We start from the raw sequence: 22,184 nt of genomic DNA on the forward strand, positions 1-22,184 counted from the left end.
TATGACAATGCCCTCCCCAAGAAGATATGATGCCGTGTGGATGAATATAGATTGAAAATGTGGATCCTGTCAGCAGCACTGATTTCACTCAGAAAGCCTATATGCTGGGAGGATGCTGTGTCTGCTCAGGGTTAGGATTCCAGCAATGTGTGAAAAATTCGTTTTCTCAGCTGGAAACACTCATGTGTCTAGTTGTACAAGTAGTAAGTTTGGGGTCCAGACTAACAGTGAAGCTGAGAGAAAGAGAGAGATAGAGGAGGTGAGAGGTGAATGTTTGCCCCTATTAGGAATGAGTGGGTACTTTGGGGCCTCAGGCTGGGGCCTGGGAGAGGACCACACATTCACACTTTGCTTTGAAATAAAGCTTCTTCCTAGGGTTACTGGAAGTCCTACTTTCCGAATGCACCCTGATGCCATGAAATGATTCATTTTCCTCTCCTCCATAGAACTGACACAGTTGTCATCATTTTTATTATTTCTCTGACTGATTCTCTCCTTCTGACTCCACAGAGCAGAAAATTTACCCTCCAGAGGTGCAGAGGGGATAGATTGTCTTCTTTTTTATTATTTCTCCAAATAGGAGAAGTGAAAGAGAAAGATGAAGATAAATTTCTACCCCTCTATGTTGGAGTGGTTAATAACATTGACTTTGGAATTAGCCACCAATCCTGAGTAGCATTTCTCTATGAAATCTCAAGAAAGACACAATAACTTTCTAAGTGCCATAGGGCTGTTGTATGAATTTGATGAAATGATGATCATAAAGCAAGGTAAAGAGAAGCTCTCTGTAATTGTTATCTAATGGCATTATTATAACCCAAATACAGTGGAGACACCACCATCTTTCAGCCATGCTCATGGATATTTTATGCTAGGAACTTAGTTTAGGATCAGGCTGAAGTATGAGAATTAATTACCCCTTCCCCTTTTTAAAAAGAGCCATGAGTGATATAAAACTTCTTGAACATTCTTTCTTAGTCAGAGTAGAATGCATGAATTTGGATCTTCACCTTCAAGAAGGGGTGAGAAAAATCCTTTTTGTGACATGATTATTAAGATGTTCTGACATATGAGATGAAATGAAGTATTTTCACTAAAAATTTAACTGTCATTGGACTCAGTACCTATGGGATATGTGTAATTCAATACCGGTAATTCAATAGTCATTTTTGGTCTTTATATAATATAAATCAAATTCTTTGCATTTCCTCCTCATTTTAGTCTAACAGCTTGCTTTCTTGGTTACTGGGAATAACTGAATAAAAACATAACTTTTATTATTTGTTTTTGTTGATGGACATTTTTGACAGGATAAAAATATTGTTGATGTTCTGAAATCATATAACATATGCAAAATTCATAGCATTTTATATTCCTCTCCTATAAATGAATTGCTGAATTGGTTACATGAAGGAAAAGGTGTTTCAGTTTTGAAATCAAAAAGTATTTAGGATGAAAGAACATAAATAACTGTCTTTCTTTTAGGGAATTAATATGTTATCCTCATTTATTTATTTTTTATTGTTTTTACTATTATTGTTTTTTTTCCATTGCTTCTTTACTTTTCCTTCCCTAATAACTCAGCCTATACCCTCAAAGCCATATAGAATTAAGAATTGAGTAGTGCGGTACCATTTTAGTTTTTTGTAAGATTTCTTTACTTAAGAAACTTTACTTTAGTAATTAGTATTCTAAAATAAAAATTATTTGACTACCTCTTCATTAACTGAGATATTGAAATAAAAGAAGGGAAAGATAATGAGTTTGTTTTTGAACATATTGTGTTTTACACACCTACTTAAATATCAGACATCTGAAGATACTCAGTACACTGAAATATAAATCTGGACTACATTAAAATGGCATTTACTAAATATGTAAGAATTACCAGAAGAGGATACAGTTAAAACCATAGGTATAAGTTACAATACTACTTCTTCTCAAGCTTTAATAAATGTATATAGGAATCACCTGGGGATCTTGTTAGACTGCAGCTTTGATATAGTGGGTCAGGTGTTGAGGTTCTGCAAGTCTAAAGAGCTCACAGATGCCGGTGCTGCTAGTTGACAGATAATACTGTGAGTAGCAAGAATTTAGACCACTGAGGAAAAAAAATAGACTAGCTCTTTTTTTCTAAAAACATGAATTTATAATAATAAAAAGATCTTGGATAACACATCAGAAGAAAATTCCAAAAGAAGCAGTTAAATTATAAAAATAGATGAATTAATGAAAATTAAAAAATGAACAAATAAGAAAAGCACCAACAACTAAGAAGAATAAATTTTCAAGAAATGGCTGGTCAAAGAAGACCAAATGAAATGAAAAAATAAGCCATAAGAGAAATGAAAAGTCCATATATTTAATAATTAAAAGATCATTAGTCATTCATATATTCTTCCTACAAGAACTTGTCAGATATATGCATTGTGAATATTTTCTCTTGGTCTGTGGCTTGCCTATTCATTTTCCTAAAGGTAACTTATGAGCAAAAAGCTTTTAATTTTTATGAAATCTAATATGGCAGTATTTTATTGTATGGATAGTTCTTTCTCTGTCCCTTCTAAGAAATTTCTGCCTATGTTGTAAAGATACTTCTGTATGTTTTCTTCTAAAAGTTTGCAGTTGTGGTAACTTTGATGTTACACTCATTGTGGATTAATTTGTGTGTATGTTATGAGGTAGGGGTTGCCCACCACTAAATGATAGTAACACTAATCATAATAATCAATTCAATAAAATGGACAAAATACTTGAACAAACACTTCATGATTGATTGAACAATAAAATCAAGAAAAGGTGCTCAATATCCTTAGTCATTATGAAAATGCAAAATAAAATCATAAGGAGATATTGTACTATGTGCTAAAAGAGTCAAAATTACAAAGCCTGAAAATGCCAAATATTGGTATGTATATGGAGTAACTAGAACTTTTATTCATTGCTCGTAAGAATGTACAATAGTTAATGTATTTGGAAAATTGGAGGCTTCTCATAAAGTCAAACATATATCTACCCTATGATTCAGCAGCACTCCTGTTTCTAGACAATTACTCAAGAGAAATGAAAACATGTTCAGAAAGAAACATGTGCAAGAATGCTCCTAACAACTTTACTCATAATGCACCCAAATTGGAAACAATCCAAATATACATAAACAAGAGAATGGATTAATAAATTGAGGTTTGTTCATTTCACAAAAACCACCTAGTAGTAAAACAGAATGAACTTCTGCTGCAACTTTGATGAATTCCAAAATATATTCACATGAATGAAACCAGATACAAAAGAGTACACACTGTATGATTCCATTTATTTTAAGTTCTACAACAGGAAAAAACGATCTATGGTACAAGAAATCAGAATGCATTATCCATCCCCCCAGAGAGAATAACCGTTCCAATTTCTTTCATCACATTTGTAAGGCGGAAAGGGAAATGTTCTAGAATGATGCAAATATACTATCATATCTACTAAGGTCTATGGTTTATGTAGTGCACACTTTTTTAAAAATATTTAGAACTCTCTGCTCTTTCACTGAAATAAATTATATCTCAGTTTGGAAAAAAATAAAAGGCAAAAAAACGGAATCCTTAATTATCTTTGAAAAAGATATTTCAGTGGAGTGGAATGACAGACTCCTATTTCAGGGGCCCAGGGGACACACTGTAAATAAGAAATGCAGCCTTTGAAAGGTGAAAGACCCCACAGTTATTTGGAATGAAACATGGTAGTTTTACTGTTACTGTTTAATTTACGAAAGATCTGGTGAATTTTTTTTTTTTTTTAGCATATGAGACAGAATTAATAAACAGGATGGAGAATGAAAAAATAGATCAAGGAACAACTAAAAATTGGTAATAGTACTCATGAATAAAGTTAAATAATCCAAGGCCTTTTGTGTCTAAATCTGTATCATTGAAGAAAACATGTTTGGGCCCTTAAATTACATTGGGTCTTCCCCCCCTCATATTGACTCTAGCCTATATTATTATAGTTAAAAGTTAAAGCACAGCTGCTGAAAATCATTTCAGGAGTTTCAGAAAATCTTGTGCAAATAGAGTTTTTGACAAAATTTATTGTGTTCTCCATTCTTATTTGTTTATTTGGTAAACTACTTGTTACAAGTTGGGAAGATTTGAAGAAAAATTGTTATTTAAGCTCAAGGAACAAAGATATCATGCAAATTTACATTTAGTGAGAAAAGCAACTAGTTAAGTGTCTTTGACATTTTGCTCTCATGTTCTTAAACTAGTGGTCTCAATAGGGTTGTCACAATAATTCCCATAGCAGAAGTTTCCTATAGCAGTTGGTTTTCATCTCCTCCTATCTGAAGCAAAAGGTGCTCTAGGGCTCACTGTATTTTAAAATAAAATATCACCTAAAATAATTCACATTCAAGAATTTTATGAAGTCTTCTGGAGTAAAGAGATAGCTTGGATGTGACAAAGTCACAAAAAATAGAAAGATAAGGGATCTTTGCATAGCAAGAAATGACTTTGATACTGCTACATATGGGATAAACAATAGGAAAGCTATTTAAGTTCTTACTTTAGCTATAATCTATTTGGATGTGCTACTGGTGAACCAAGGCTGCCATAAGCCACTTGGGGCCTCCTGCAATGAAGCACGTATAGCAAAAAGACATTTGCAAATACTTTCCAGTGGCTCAAAATTTACATGTTCTATTTACCCGTTTAACTCTATTCTTTCATGGGGGCTGAGAGGATTCATAATATTCTTTCCAGTCTCTTAATATTTAATCTAGAATTTTAGATATTAAGTCTATTGCACTCCACATAAACAATAGCATCTCATTCATCTTAATCTACTGACTCATAAGGTAGTCTTGAGCAGAATGCAAACTGTATAGGGAAAATGATATATGGAATTACAAAAGCACAAAAGAGATCAGTGTTTCCTAACCTTCATGAAAATACAGGATTCCTTCAAAGAGAGTTTTTCTTGAGAATGGTAATCTGGATTTTGAAAGGAATTTATACATAGTGCTTAGAGTATTGATTTTGAAGCCAGACTCCATTTTCAGAAGTTATTCTGTGCCTTGATTTATCCATCTGTGGAGGGGATTTTATAACAATTATATTACCTACCTCACAGGGCTGCTGTGAGGAATAAAGGAGATAATACAAGTGTGTTGAGAATAGTACCTTGCTGTAGTAGGCACTCAATGAATATTGGCCATTGCTATTGGGGTGAAATAAATACCTTCTTGCTTCCAATAGTTGTTCTACCTTACTGAAATATTGTACACACAGAACAATGGATTTACATTCCAGAATATGCTGAGTCTACACAGCTACTGCTATGGATTCATGACTTCACAACATACAATTCTAACTATCTGGCACCATTTCTTCTTCCATAACCAACTTAGAGTTCATGTATCAAATACCTGCCAGAATTTCTGTATGATTCAAGTAAAATTTCTAACTTTAAAGGACACACCTGGGATCCCTGGGTAGCTCAGTGGTTTAGTGCCTGCCCTCGGCCCAGGATGTGATCCTGGAGACCCAGGATCGAATCCCACATCAGGCTCCCTGCATGGAACCTGTGTCTCCCTCTGCCTGTGTCTCTGCCTCTCTTTCTCTCTCTCTCTCTGTCTGTCTCTCATGAATAAATAAATAAAATCTTAAAAAAAAAATAAAGCACACACCACACATTCCCATCCCTATGTGCTCTCCATGGATGCTTTCAAACCTACCTTCTTTCCTGATATACTAGAAAAGGACTCTTTATTAAATACCTTGGTTCTTATTCTCTTCTTTATAATGTGGCTATACTGATTATTTCTAGGAGCTCCTCAGTTCTTCATTCACTGCAGAGATATTCTACCCTGAAATCTTTAATTACTGATCATACCATCCTCCTAATCTTTCCTCCTTGGTCTATTCACCCAAGGCTGATTTGTGTCTTCTGTTGAAGTCCCTATAGATGAAACCGCTTCTCAATTAATGTATGTCCACCCCCTCACCCACTGATTTATTTAAAAAAAAAAAACTCCTATTCTGCAAAGAATGTCACTTAGAAAGCTTGTTAATCACCACATGCTTGTTCTGAATTGTATTGTTCTGTATTGTATCATGCTGCTCGATTGTAAGCTCCACAGGGCAGAGCCTTTGTTTGTCATGCCCTGACTATTATTCAGTGCAGTGCACATTGATGGCACTATAGAAAAAACAAACAATGGCTTTTTCCACATTTTTTTCATTTTAATTGTCAAATGGAATGGTATAAAGCACAATTCACACTAGAAGTTGAGTACACAGCCTCTGAAATTGCTAAAATAAACCATGTGAACTTAGAGGCTAAGTCTGTCTTTTTAAAGAGTAACTCTCAACACTTGTCCATTTGCCATTATTTTTCCCTAAAAATTACATGAAAGTCAAATGTGTCTATTTAAATGATTGCAGGTACCCTTAACTCATTTGACTTAGGAGAGGACTCTGTAGGTGTTGAATCTAGTATCTAAATATGCTTGGCACTGCCAAAATTATAGTGATTAAAATCAGTATCTGTTAAGGGTTTTTCACAAGCTAGCTATGTACAAGGTGCCTTTCTCCCGTAAAGCTCTCAATTAGCACCATGGACAGCAGTCGCCTTTTAATTTTTTTTTTTTTTAAACCTCTGTGTGTGAGAGAGACAGAGGAAATGATTTAAAAAAAAAAAAAGGTACTAATCTCTTGCCAAAGCACAATTTGCCTTATCTCTAGGAAATTCATACATGGCAAGCATAGCAGTTCAGTCAGTTGCCAAGTATTTTAACTGCTTCTGCCTGACATTAGTTCCTAAAGCGCGTCTTTCATTGGGATTGTTTCAGTGCATCTTTGGATTCAATATCTTACTAAATAGAATGTTGATTGAATGGTCAAAGCTCTAGACAGACTCTAAGAAATAGCAATATTATGGAAGACAGATGTGTAAATACCATAAATATAAAAGCAGATTCCAAGAAAATTGACTTATAAATAGACACCACACAGGTCTAAATGTACGGCTTCCTCCCAAAATAAATTCATATATTTTAGAAATTGTTAGAGAGGCTTAAATGATAATATTGGCCTTTGATAAACATAAAATTATATTGTGCAAAGTTCCGTTTGGATTATTTACATGTTGCCAAATACCTTCTTGTGGGCCTTAGGTTAATTGTTTTAGCATTTTGAACCTGTTTTTTTCTCAAAAAGAAAAAGAAAGGTCTAAAGTGGGTACTCTCTAAAATACATTTTTAGTTCAACATTCGTTCTATGATTGCAGTTAAGGACATGAGCTGGTTCATATTGTTTTCTGATTCATCTTTACATATCTGAGAGATTAAGTAAGCTTGCTAAGAACAAAGCACATTCCCTTTGTTGTTTCTCTTGATACATATAACTCAAGGCTAATTTCCCTACTGCGTACCAATGCATTAACACTAATGTAGAAAAAGGATTCCTTGAGAAATTTGGATAGTGGAAGTGTTTGGAAGGGGATAAGCAATAAGTAAAAGTGTTTGATACAAAGATTAAATTAGGTTTCAGAAGATTCTTAGAACACTCTTTAAACATCTTTTTATAATATGACCACAAGCTCCTGGATGGTCAAGTAAATCATTCTTAAGATCTGTTCATAAGATAATGGAGGCTAATTTGAAGAAGTAAATAGTAATTGCAATATTAAACACTTTAAAACTATTTCTATAACTCACCATGCTGACAGATTTATTTGATGCTAAGTCCTTTTCCCTCATCTTAAAAAAAAGCATTTTACATAATCCGGCATTACCTATTTTACATATGTGGCATTTTGCTTAGCATTAAAGTAGTTTATTTGGAGAAGATCTTTTACAGACTATTCTGAGGAACAGCCTGCTACCCTCTTCAAGTAGCAGCAAAAGATGCAGGGATGCTTGTTTAAATGTGGCTTCTCTTAACAGCTTGTTGCGATAGGGAGCAGAACAAGAGTGTAAACATTATTAAAATAGTCTATAGTGCCAAGTACAAAAAGAAATGCCAACAAATTTCCAAAAGTAGCATGGAATTGACAAAGAATGCATACTCCAGTATTTACACTCTTGCTTTACTATGACTTACCAAGGTTCATGCACCAGCCACATGTTCTAATCAGTAAGCTCCGGCTGTACACCTTTTCTTCCCAACAGCTCTGCAGAGAAAACAACAGGTGTTTCCAGTCAAATAAACCAGTGGAACACAGTCAGTAAAGACCCAGATGGGCCCGGTAAGCCACAGATTCGCTTTAAGATTTTCTCTTAATAGTTTCCTTTGCTTTACAGGTCTTTGGAACACACACACACACACACACACACACACACACACACACACGGTTGTTTTGTAAAAACCCACTCCCCATTGTTTAACAGAATTCAGCAGTGTTCCCAACCTGACAACAAAGACTTAAGGTAAAAAAGAATGTAGCAAACACATTTTGTGGCTCCCATAAAAAGGATATAAACAAGGATTTCTGATAATGCCAAGTACTTTCAATGTAACCACCCCTGCCCTTTGTAAAACACTAGCCGCTCTATGCTTGTACATGAACGGAGTTCAAATGCAGAGCTGAGACAATAGCTTAGTCCTTGGGATCCTCTTTTGAATATTGTGTACAAGAGTATAGTGAGGAGGGTGGAAGCTATTTCTGCTAGGCATGAATTTTAATCTGTACCCTCTGGCCTCTTGGAGGTCTGAAGGTTTTGTATGGATGAAGCAGGAATTTACCCGTGCCCTGAAAAAAGATGATGTTATAGGCTGTTTTCCTTGGCAACAAGATATGTATGTGGTCCCTCCAAGGAGACTAACCCTGCCTGACAGCTGGTGAGTCTCCTGTTACTTGAATTGGTTTTCTCGTAGTTAATTCAGTTCCAGGCATTAATTGACAGTGGCTGGATGTGGCAGAGCTATTTTGGTTTTTGCTTTTTTACTATAGAATCTGGAAGATAAAAGAAAATTCCTGAGGTTGCAGGTTACAAGTTTGGATAGCTCGTTATGAAATCTCCATTGAATATGGGAAATCTTGTTCTCTGCAATTTTTTTGTATCACTACCTCATTTTTAAGACTAAAGTCTTGGCTGTTCTAATTTGCCACATGCTTATCCATTATATCTCTGTTAATTGTGGAAGTACTGTTATCTAATGAAAATACCTTAAACAGATTTTTTGTATGGATTTTATTTATGTATTCATGAATTCATGAGAGACAGAGAGATAGAGAGAGGCAGAGACACAGGCAGAGGGAGAAGCAGGCTCCATGCAGGGAGCCCGACGTAGGACTCGATCCCAGGTCTCTAGGATCACACCCTGGGCTGAAGGCAGTTGCTAACCACTGAGCCACCTGGGCTGCCCCTAGAAGTTAAGTTAGATCGATCGAGTGTATTTCTGGATACATAGCTGACATATGTTGAATGAATAAATAAATAATAATCATGAAAATAACACTAACAATAAATATTTTTGAAAACTTGTATTAATGAGTTTTCACATCTTATTTTATTTTACCTAGTCCTCAAAACAATTCTATAAGATAATACTTTTCCATGAAAATAACAGAATGAGTAATTTGCTCAAGATCTTATATTAAATAAGTAGACAGAAAACAAATTATGTCTTGTTACATAGTCATTTGGAATGCCTTATAGAGGACTTAAAACTGACTAATGAAATTCATGTAAATGTTTGGATGGAAGATACTATTTTAACATGTATAGATGAATTATATTTTAACATTTTTATAGCATGATGTTTAGTAGATGAGCAAAATATAGAATAATAGATCCCTATACAATTCTCAAACACATATTTACATATATATGTAACTTCACATGTACACATATTCATGCATGCAAATTGTAAGCATAACTTCTTATTGGTGAAATTGCAGTTATTTTTATTTGTTTTATCTCTTTCATTTTTCAAATTTATACATGTATTAATTGTACATTAAATACTTTTAAGACATTTTGCAAATTAGAACTCTGAGATCAGTGATTAATCAAGTGTATTCTGGGCAGGACTTCATGAAGGAAGGCAACTGAGCTATTCTGAAGAATTTATCAGATTTAGGCAAATGGAAAAGGTGGATAAAGCTACTCAGAGGAGAAAATCTTTCAGCAAAGTCAGAGGCAAGAAAACAGAGCATGTTCTAAGGACAGCATGGGCCAATTTTCCTCACCAGATACAGGCCAGTACATAAAATGAATAGGCCATATGAAGAGAGGTGTCCCCATATCACAGACTTCAGAATGAGCATATATTTCACCTTTCCCAAATCATCTCCATGAAGAAGTATGAACATACATGAAGCCACTCTAAAAACTAAAATTCATTTGCAAAATAGGGTGTCAGTCATTTCAATCAAGATCTACCATTTACATTTGCCTTGTGTTTAACCCTTACATGGCACATGGCACAAAAGTCCTAGTAATTTAGGTATAAACCAAGTTGCATGAGGGCTTAGAAGACATTCAGACTTCAGTAAAAATACTTTCCCTTGCAAAACTTGCCTAACAGTAGTGCCAGATCCCTAGCATTTGATGGGGAATATGTATATCACTGTATGTATATCAGAACTTAGCACAATGCCAGGCATATTTAAGCATTCCATAAATGGTAGCTATTAATAATTGTTCTCATAGTTCTATAGATAATTGAAGGGGATAGTCACTGACAAAAGTGCTTGGTAGGGCATTGAAAACCCTCTTGTAAAAAAGAGGAAAAAGAAAAAGAAAACCCTCTTGTAGAATATTTTCCCCATCATATTCATATAATCTATGTACAACCTACAGTTTCTACCATAGTCATCCTCTCAACATAGCAAACAAAGGTTCATGTTAGATGCAATAGGTTTATGTAAGGAAACAGAAAAGAAGAAGGGACTTGAAAATTTACCAAGAAACTGATATTTTCCTAAGCACACACAGTGTGTAAGCACTTTACACACAAATCTGTATATAGCCCTCCCTCACACACAGACACACACAAACACACAAATCATTTTTAATATTTTAATAAGAAAATAGAAGCTCAAAAGAATGTCTAATTTGCTCATAATTTTTTGGTTAGAATATGGAAAAATGGAATCCCAACCTATGATTCGGATTGGGAACCTATAATTCTGAAATTCCTGTTCTTTCCATGAGAAGTCATTTTTCATTAGAAAAAAAGTCAAAATTATATTGTATAGTAGCAATAGCAGAAGAACCATGAGTATTGAGCCCAATAACCATCTCTTTACCCTTGGCCAGATCATTTAATTCTCTGTAGGGTTGCATATTGACTGTTAAAGGAAGGGATTAAATTCTGTCAGTGTTTCAGTACCCGTTCTCTTCTAAAATCTATCAAGTCTAATTATTTAAAGCCACTGACAATGGACGATTTTAATAAGAGCTAAGGCTTATATACTCCTTAAGTATGTGTCAGGAGCTGTTCTTAGCACTTTACATATATTAACTCATTGAATCCTCAGAATAACTTAAGACAGTGTTATTATTATTAGATACTATTATTTATTATCAACATCTTACATATGAAGAAACTGAGGTACATAGATGTTAAGTAACATGCCCAAAGTCAGATAAAAGATAAAACAAGGTGCTTAACCCAAGAACTCTGGATCTGTCCTGTGCTTTTAATGGCTATGCTGCCATCAGATCTTTGGGTCAGGTTCTTCTGAGGAAAAGAAAAAAAGAACATGTTTTGATTTATAACGGTAAAGCTCTGGTACCTGAAGGTAAGCAACTTTTCGGAGTCAGAAGAGAATCATGGGGCTACTGAACAGCTAACGTAAAAAGGGTCAAGGACAAAGGAAAAAGACTGAAATGGGAGCAGTTATCATAGACTTCCCAAATTTGCACAGTCAGAATTTAATTCCGTGGTGTTAGCTAGCTTGGAATCCAGTCTGTATCTTTAGGAAACATCACTCAGATTTTTCATGAGAAACTATTCTTCAAAAGTCTCAAAGTTCTCAAATTGTGTTCCCAGATCAGCAGTGTCAGAATCACTTAAAAACTCATTATAACTGCCACCCTGACCTGCTGAATCAAACACACTCTGGGGAGTGCTAGCTGGCATCTTTGTATTAATAAGCCTTCCAGGGGAGTCTAATGTGTGCTAAAATTTGAGAACCACTAGTTTAAAGCACATGGTTTGGATACCTTCAATCTAGATGTGACTTTTGAAGTAGAATTTTTAATCAGATATGGACAATCAACACATTGCCTACCTCTGAGAAAAGTGTCTGATTTACCCAAATGAAATCCGTAAGACACAATTTTGACACAATTATTAGAAATGTTGAGAGAACAAATATGAGATTGGAACTGTTTGTTGCTAACAGAGGAGAGCCTGCCTAATAATGGTGCCAACACAGAGATAGGAGAAGACACCAAGATGGGTCTTCTACTAGTATTTCTCCACATCTCTGAATTCTGTGCAACACAAACCATCTATCATGTGTTATTTATTCAAGTTGTTTCTCTGCTTGCAATGCTTTTCCCACTTCTTTCTTCAGGCAGAATTAACAATTTCCTGTTTTCATTCACATGACAATCTTTTCTTATTATTAAACATAGTCCTAATTACCCTCCATTATAGTTAGTTATTTTTGTATTTCCTCCCCACCCCTCTCAGAAAAGGATCTCCCTGAGGGTAGGGGAGTAAAATTGCTGCTTATTTTTGTATTTGTATCCCTAGCACTCAGCATCATAATAGATGTTTAAAATATGTTTGTTAAATAACTTTCCTATATTCCTCATGGGATTATTGCAAGGATCAAATGAGAATAAGGCTTAAAATAGGTTTAATAAAATATAAAGCCCTATACAAATATGAATCTTATTTATAATTATTATTCTTTTCTCTTGTGGCCTCATCTTTTCCACAAATGTGTCATTACAAGGAATGACTGGGAAATAAGACTGGTAAACCCTGTAAATCTGTGATAAATTCATTAGAAATATGGCTGCAATTCTTCTCTGCTCCCTCTATTAAATCACATAAGTACATAGAAAATGATCAGTCATCGGAATATAAAAAAAAAGAGATTAAGGTTCCTTGAGTATGTATCATCTAGAGATTTGACTTACTCTGATTGATAAGCATAGTATAAGGGACTACTTGGAATGAGACTTTCAGGCAAAGGCAATAGCATATGTAAAGGTCCTGTGGCAGTAGGCATCTGGTGTTATGGGGGACCAGAGACCTAGAAAAAGACTGTACTGGGTAGTAGGTTCTCTTAGGGAGTTATTATTATTATTATTATTTGTTTGCTTGTTTGCTCATTTGTTTTAACCAAAAGTAGTGAGAAATCATGAAAAGATGTTCTATAGAGGAATGACATTAATCAGACTGGTATTTTGAAATAATACCCCAAATCTTGTGGCTTTTATACAGCTACCCCATCTTGATATTTGATTGTTTTTATTACTTCTGAATTATAAGGTTAAAAATGTAATATCATTGACCCTTGAACGATACAGGTTTGAATTGTGTGAGTCCACTCATACTTGGATTCTTTTCAATAAATATAGTATTGTAAATGTATTTCTTCTTCCTTGTGATTTTCTTCATATTTTCTTTTCTCTGGCTTAGTTTATTGAAAGAATATAGTATATAATACATACAACACAAAATATATGTTAACCAACTATGTTATCAGTGAGCTTTCTGGTTAACAGTGGGCCATAGTAATTAAGTTTTGGTGAAGACAAAATCACACAGGAATATTTTTAAATATTTTACTTATTTGTTTGAGAAAGAGCAGCACAAGCAGAAGGTAGAGAGAGGAAGAGGGAGGGGAAGAGGGAGAGAGACAAGGGGCAAGCAGACTTCCTGTTGAGTGGAGAGGCTGCTTGACTTAGGGCTTGATCCCAAGACTGCACGATCATGACCTGAGTTGAAGGCAGATATTTAACCAACTGAGCCACACAGGCCCCCCATACTGTTATTTTTGGCTGCCTAGGGAGATGGTACCACTAACCCAGATTTTGTTCAAGGGTCAACTGTAATTGTTTTTAAAATTTTAAAAGTTATATTTCCTAACTTCATTTGACCTATGAAATTTGTTAAATACTAATACCTTTTTTATCTGGGAGTCTTGTTACTTATGCATTGTGAAAAGTAATGTTTGAATTTAATAGATTCTAGTAATTATCACTTAAGGAAGTGCTTCATTCAAAATTAAAATGTACTCACACAAAAATTAATATACATATAACTGACTTTGCATACATTATTAGAATGTATTTACTAATTTCAAATGTTTATATTTAAAATAAATTTGGACTACTTAAGTAAATTAACATTTAGTATACATAATTTTTAATACTATAAACTTGCCAAATTTTACACATAAAACACCACAGAAGCATTTGTTCTTATTCAATATTGAAATTAGGAATTTTAAAACATGAGCACTGACCACCTCAAAAAAAAAAAAAAAAAAGCCCAAATTAAACCATGAGCACTCCCAGGCACTACTATTACTTGATATCTAATTAAGGTAGTATTGCAATAAAAACAAATATAGAAGTCCCTAAAGAAATTCAGGAGATTGTATATAGAGTCTCACAGCACCATCAATAACATGTATTGATAAGCCTTGAGTTTAGTTTAGATAATAGTTTCTTACATTAATGTTTTCCAGATTCTATATATTACACTAACTTTACATTCTTCTAAAAAATGGTTTCGCTAAATTTGGATGTTCTAGCAATATTGTTTGTAGATGTTTGACACCTCCCCGCCTAAGTCATAGATTTGACACTCCCATATAATCTTCATGTTTCTCCACAGCCACTTCAGAAATACATGATTGCTATTGTCAGCTACAATTACCACCCACTGCAGAGGTTTGCTTAAGCTGATTAGTTAGAAAAGGTATATATGTTTCAGCAGCTTTGAGAATAAACAAACTCTATGACTAATGCACCACATGATGTTTACTTTGTATTCCAGTATAAAAGAAGGAAGCAAACTTAAGAGAGACAACCATGTAATAAAGAGCTTTAAAGACAGGAACTCACCATTGGCATCTTTTGCCAGCAGTTGCCCGTATTGCAACTTTGGCCTGCACACTGTGGGGTTTCCAAACTCAGCACTATTGCCAGTTTTTGCCATGGGTGGCGATCTTGTGCACTGACAGCAGCATTCCTGGTCTCTACCCACTACCCCCAGTTGTAGCAAGCAATAATATCTCCAGACATTGCCAAATGTCCTGTGAGAAGTACGATCATTCCTGCTTGAGAATCACTGCAGTAGACCCCACCAATTTAGAGCCATGATGCCTGCTTGCTTCTTACTTTCTTCTTGAAGTTGATATCTCCTGGAAAGCATCTACCTATGCTACTACTGTTCACTAGCAAATAGGCTCCCAGTGAGCTCTGATCTGCTACTCCTGATGCCCTCGTGTGCTTACTCACAAATTGACTTACTTAATAATAAACCTAGGAATAGCCTTTAACAAAATGAATCATAGTTATTATGATAAATTATTTATAATGTGCCAGACCTTGTTCCTAAGCAAATGATATACATATAGCTCATATAATCTTTATAAAGACCTTATAAGATTAGATAATATTAACTTCATTTATAGCTGAATAGACCAGCATTTAGAAGGGTTAAGCAATGTTCTTAGGAAAAATGTCTAAATTCCTGACATTCCTCTCAAAGCCCTTCAGAATCTAGCCACAATTGTCCTTTCCAAACACGCAACCCCCATATTATCACCACCACAATGTAGACCAATCAGGCTTCATTTCAATTCCTCAAACGAACAAGTCAGTCTGTGGGACCCCTCACATACAGCTCCTGGTCTGGCAGCCTGCCCTGGGTTCCCTGAGTTCTCTTACTTCCAAATGTGCCAATTCATTCTTTGCCTTCAGCTTGGACACCAGCTGTATTAGACATGCTTCAGCTAACCCTGCATGATTAGATTTTCCCTTTGGAGTTTCACTGTACTTAATATTTGTTGTGCGTTGTTTGTTTCTTTACATTTTGCTTGGTCCATTGCTATTTCCCCAGTGCCTAGAATGGTGCTGGCCTCAAAGTTACCACTCTATAAATGTTATTGATGGACTGATGGAATGAATCAATGGTGAATTAATATTCTCCAAACCACTCAGCTCAGAGGTAGTAGATACGGATTTTAACTTGGGTCTTTCTGATTTTGGAGCCAGTTCCCAGCCTCCTAGGCCTATGAGACCACACCTATGTGAAACTTTATCCTGTTGGCTTCATTTGGGCTTTCCAAGCTACACAAGATCTGATCTCAGAAACAGTAATGACTAAAATTATTATATGTGATTCATAGAACACAGATCTAAAAAAAAGAAGTAAACTATTACATTGAAAAATCAAAATTAGATAACTTTAATAAAAATCACAACCAACAATGAGACATTTTTTAAAAATCCTGTACTAGATATTATCACTTCATGTAATGAGTTTAATACTATGGTAGAGTTTCAAATGCTAAGTATCACCCTCTGTGACTGTTAGCAAATGGAGTTGCACCATGTGTGACAATTTCAGGATGATACAATCTGTGCTTCCCTACATATTTCAATAGATAGCAAGTGGTTATGGTTAAGCCTTTTCTAACCAGTCTTCAGATTTCATTGAACTTCATTATGATCAGATGACCTCCTCAAATCCAATAACAAACAGTGGCACAATTCCCTGCAAATGAGTGAATGGAAATGTTTACAATATCTAAAATGCCTTGTGAAATATGTTTAATTATGCATAGGTTAACAGATGTTTGTTTAGTATGCTGTATATAGGATGAGACAGTCAAGTCAGAAATAATATATAACCTATTGGAAAAGGATATTAACGACAGCTACTGTGTAAACATCCACTTTGGAGCTGTATGCCAAATGTCAACATTCCAAAAAAAATGAGTAACTGTATTTTCTTATCTTTCCTACTGCTTGTGGTTTTGTAATTAGTCCACTGGGCAATGACAATATTACAAAGAGGCTATTAATCTAAATTCATGATTTAATTCTACATTGAAAAAAATAAATTTAGCTAGTAGCTAAAGCTTAAATTCTGAACTCAACTTAAAAACAAATGAATAATTAAAAATAAAACAAAGACAAGCTGACCTCGACTTTCATGAACAACAACAACGTCTCTGGAAGAGCAGTTCCCTTAACCCTTCACCTTGAGGAATCCAAAGTAATAAATGGTGGCAGTAAAAATTACTATAATTCTTTCAGACTAACAACAATGACTTGCCTCTCTATAACTGAATTATATATTATCCTAAAGCTTTTTGTACTGTCTCCTAAATTACTCATATTGCCTGCCATTGCTTGGATCTCCTCTGGAAGCAAAGTTGATATATCATATTTTTTTCTGCTTAAGTATATATTTATATACATGATTAATGATAAAAATGTTTGATAAAAAATATCTTCCAAAAATTAATGTCCCATAGCCACTCCCTACTGCATATAGATGGGAGAACATTTTCCACATCTTCTGTCAACTTACCTTTGGAGTTTTAAACTTCTATTTCATTCCAACAGGAAATGACTTAGATATAAAAAAATAAATGTGTTAAAATGTTTGCAAGGAGAACCTGATGGCTTATAGAGGATTATTAAATGACTAGTAGAAAAAGGAAAATAACAAAGAGATCTTATTTTTATTCAAGGCTTACTATATGACAATCACAGTAGCATTCTTTTTAAAAATGGTGTATCATGTAATCATTAATAAAGTTCTATATGATAAAGAATGATTGTTTTCTTGTTTATTTTCATTGCAATTCAGTAGTCATGAAACATACCCATAACTATCAGCTAAATATTGGAAAAATCAAAATTTAAATCCATGTCTATTTTATTTTGAAATCTATGTTCTAAATGTATATTTTGGATCATATAAGCAGTATTTGTTAAATATCTACCTTTCATATCAGGTGCTATGCTAATTCTCAGAGCTCTCAAAAACTCATAGTTTAAAGGAGAATATAAATAAGTACATAATTACAATTGATTTAAAAAGAAGAGTACACAATGATATAGATGAACTAAGGAAAATGTATTATTTTATCAGGATATTCAATATGTTACCTTAAATTAGAAAGTATTATTAATTTCAAATACAGGGAAGTACAGAATAAAGTGAAAATGACCCATCATAGCATCAACCAGATATAGTTGTTGACATTACTAGAACCAGATATTATTAGATTTATCAGAAGGTCCCAAATATAATGTGAAAGCCCCTAGCTCTTAACCCAAAACCTTGCCAATAAAGCTATATTTCAAAAGCTTCCACTATATGTGTACATACACATACTTGTGTGTGACCTAATGAACTAATCTATAGACATTTAAAAAATAATATAACTTATAATGACTTCTATGTTAATACATTAATGTCTATCATATTTATTTTAATTTCTGAGTAGTCCTTTATTGTACAAAGGAACCAGAATTGGTATAATCAATCTCTACTGGTGAACATTTCAGTTGTTTTCAGTATTCATTATTAAAAATATTGCAATGGACATCTTATGCATTTGTGTTTAAATATGAACACCTTGTGTATTGGTAAATTCCTAACCCTAAGATTGCTAGATCAAATATTGACTTATAATTGACAAATTTGTATGTTGTTAAATAAAATCCCTATTCTCTAGGTAAATAAGAAAATAATATTGAAAATTAGGAATCATGTAAGTTTTTTTTTCCAAAGTAATCTTAGACATCAGTCCAGATTTATTATATTCCCTGATAAATGATCAAGGTAGTTCATCCAATATATAAAAGAAGATTAAAGAATTTACATTTTATGCTATTTAAAATAATTCTCAAAAAGGGATTGTGAATATATGAAAAAAATGTGGTTTTGGTTTCCTTTTAAATTGAGTTATAATATAGAAGTCCATCAAAACTACTTGGTTTCCTTAATTGTTCTATATGGAGAAAGATTTTACATGGTCATGTGTCTCACATTACCTTTCAAAGTAAAAAAAATATATTCATCAATCTACAGTTGCTCTTGAATCATGTGTCACTTTCTTGGTAAACAACATTTTTCAAAAAAGCAAGTAATACAAAAATAATAGTTAACAGTAACAATATTTATCAGGTGCCAGACATTGATAGATATAGACATATATATTTTTAACCATCACAACAAACCATGAAGAGGTTATGTTCTTACCTCTATAGTTTTCTTAAGGGTAAAATGTGTTCATATCATGGAACTGTGCTAAAAAATTTATAATATTAAGCTTCTTTATCCTGGCTCAATGAAAAGTTGATGCAAATACATATTCTACTACAATTTGAACTCTTTTTCTCATGACAGCTTCTAGCACTGACTAATCAAAAGCCAATGCACACTGAAAGAATAAATTCTCTATCTCAATCTTTCCCTTTCTTTTAGATTAATCTACTTATTCTGATGGACTTTCTTATCCCCAGGAAACCAAACTCGTAATAGATTTTTTTCAATTACAACAAACAAAAACCAAAATGCATCTTAATTCACCTGAAGTTTACTAGAGAAAAAGATTTCAATGCTTCTGTCAAGATTGACAGAAAATTACGAACATTTGAAACTTGATTTTTTGTTATTAAAGTAATATATTGATTACTTGTATTATTTGAGTGTTTAATGTTCCACAGAAAATAAATCAGCATATTATTTTTAATATATAGCATCTCATAATAGCTTTAGATTCTCTTTATGTTTAGTTGTTAGCTGGATTCAGAAGATAGTACCAATGAGACTGAAGTAAATTTCTACTTAGACAACAAGTTTTCTATAACTCTGACACAAAAGACAAATACCTTTTTTCCTACCTGATTCTCAAGGGGTGCTGGACATAGCATAAAATGCTTAGTATAGTACAAAGAACAACTTTAGGAAAAGTGATGTTAACACAGATTTTAAGTATGAAGGGTTAATAACATTGCTTTCATCTGTGAATGATTATTAAAAATATCTAATTTTATTGAGCATTTAATATGTGCCAGGCATTTCCCTAAACCCTTACAAGTATTATTTAATTTATTCTTCAAAGTAACACTCTGAAGTACATGTTTATCATATGTATTTTCAGATAGAGAAACTGAGGCAAAGTGATATTATATTGCTTGCCCAAACTGGTACACCTAATGGCAGAGTCAGGATTCAAACCTGGACAAAAGTTAATAGCTCTAGCTCTTAGAAAGACTCAAAGTGAAATGAAACTTTTCTGAAATATATACAAGCTCTCTGGAAAATGTGAAAACGAGTGCATTCAAATATTTATGTCTCTTATATTTATTTACTTTGCAATTTTTAAATTCTGTACACTGATATCCTAAAATGGAATTTCAAAAAATACAGATAATTACAGAAATAAAGTTATCTCTGCTTTCCTTCCAACTCCCGTCTGACTTCTGAGGAATATTGTACTTTGATATCTCTTCTCTTTCTTGCATACTTCATTTTTTCCTGCTGTTAGATCTTTATCATTGATTAGTTTTATTTTTAAAAATCGAGGTGAAAGTCATATAATATAAAATTTACCATTTTAAAATGAACAATTCAGTAGTATTTAGTGCATTCATGATGCTGAGCAATCACAAACTATCCAGCTCCAAATTCTGTTGAGTTCTAAAATATTTTCAAAACCCTAAAAGGAAACCCTATACCTATAATGATCTGTTCCTCATTCTCTCTCTCCACAGTCCATGGTAATCACCAATTTGCATTTTGTCTCTATGAATTTACCTATTCTAGATATTTCCTATAGAAAAAACCATAAAATGTGTAATCCTTTGAGTCTGGTTTCTTTTACTTATTATATGTTCTAGAGGCTCATTCATGTTGTAGTACATATCAGTTTTTCATCAGTTTTAATGGCTGAAAAATAATCCACCATATCTATCAACATTTGTTTATTCATATATTGATGGATATTTGGACTATTTTCATCTTTTGGCTATTGTGAACAGTGCTTCTATGAACATGCATGTATAGAAATTTGTGTGAGTACCAGTTTTCAATTCTTTAGGGTATATACTTAGGAGCAGAATTATTGTTTATTTCTTTTTTTAATAAACAGCCAAACCATCCACATTTTTAAAACTACCTTTATTCAACCAGGCAAGTGCTATTAGCTACAACCAATCTATTTCCCCCATGTAGTATGCCAGCTTCTAGGGAGAACCGTCTTTATTTCTGCCTCCATTTATTCACTCTTCGCTTTCTCCTAAACTCATTCCATTTTAGCTTCTGCCTCTATTCTGCAAAAACATATTTCATTAGTCACTGACAATTTCCAGCTTTCTATTATTAAAGTCTCTGGTTGCTTCCACAGCATTAAGCACTGTTAATCAATTCCTTTTTCTGGAAACACTATATTCCCTGGAACATTGTGTTTGCCGATAATCTGTCTGGTTGCTTCTTATCATTTGCAAGATTAACTTCTACCCAGACTGTAGGTGAGGACGTTTTAGGTCAATTCTGAGTTATACTTCTTTTTATCTCTGTACAGTCTCCCTACGTGATCACAACACTTCCTATACCTTTACGAATACTCAGGAATCTCCCTGTTGTATTTCCAGTTATACTTTCTCTTATTCTTTCAGGCTCAGTCTCACTCAGCTGCTTATCTCTGTTATAGTCCCTTCTGCAAGAGGGACTTGGCACATGCTCTCTTTTAGTCTAGACTCCTACTCCCTTCTACCTTAACTTACTCATCATGATCTCTGCTCGTTGATACATTGGATTTTCTAGTTTTCATATTTTTAACCAGGAATGCTGACCACTTGGATTTAGCATAATCCCAGGAGTTCTTGATCATTTTAGAACAAAGTTATCCCAGAGCAGAGAGGATGATATTTCCTTAATTGTGAGAAAGGTACCATACCGTACAATCTGGATTTTACAAAGAAATGTTATCTTATTTTTGTGCCCTCGAAATGTGAAACAAAGTAAACTAGTTATATGATGAAAACATTAAAAATTTAGGTGGAAACATTTATAAGCTTGGATTAATATTTAAACTGCTTGCCAAATGTTTTTATATCACATACTGGAAGCACATGCAGAAGTACCCCCCAGGACATCTGTTTGAAGGTGATAGGATCATATTTATAGCAAAATGCAATAAAGTGATTTGCAGACCAGGATCTACCTTCCCAGGAGTACTGTATTGAG

The 22,184-nt window shown here is 33.8% G+C and overlaps 1 protein-coding gene across 4 annotated transcripts in view; it reads right to left on the minus strand.

The window, feature by feature from the left end:
- The window catches only part of LOC144312683 (uncharacterized), a 2,041,845-nt gene that overhangs the window by 375,727 nt on the left and 1,643,934 nt on the right, over nucleotides 1–22,184 (minus strand). For all 4 annotated transcript variants that reach the window (XR_013378226.1, XR_013378224.1, XR_013378221.1 and 1 more), the window contains one exon: nucleotides 8,091–8,160. The gene's annotated coding sequence lies outside the window, so the exon portion shown is untranslated. The remainder of the gene's footprint in view (nucleotides 1–8,090; nucleotides 8,161–22,184) is intronic.

Source organism: Canis aureus, chromosome 4, assembly GCF_053574225.1.
Source record: "Canis aureus isolate CA01 chromosome 4, VMU_Caureus_v.1.0, whole genome shotgun sequence".
NCBI classification, from domain to species: Eukaryota; Metazoa; Chordata; class Mammalia; order Carnivora; family Canidae; genus Canis; species Canis aureus.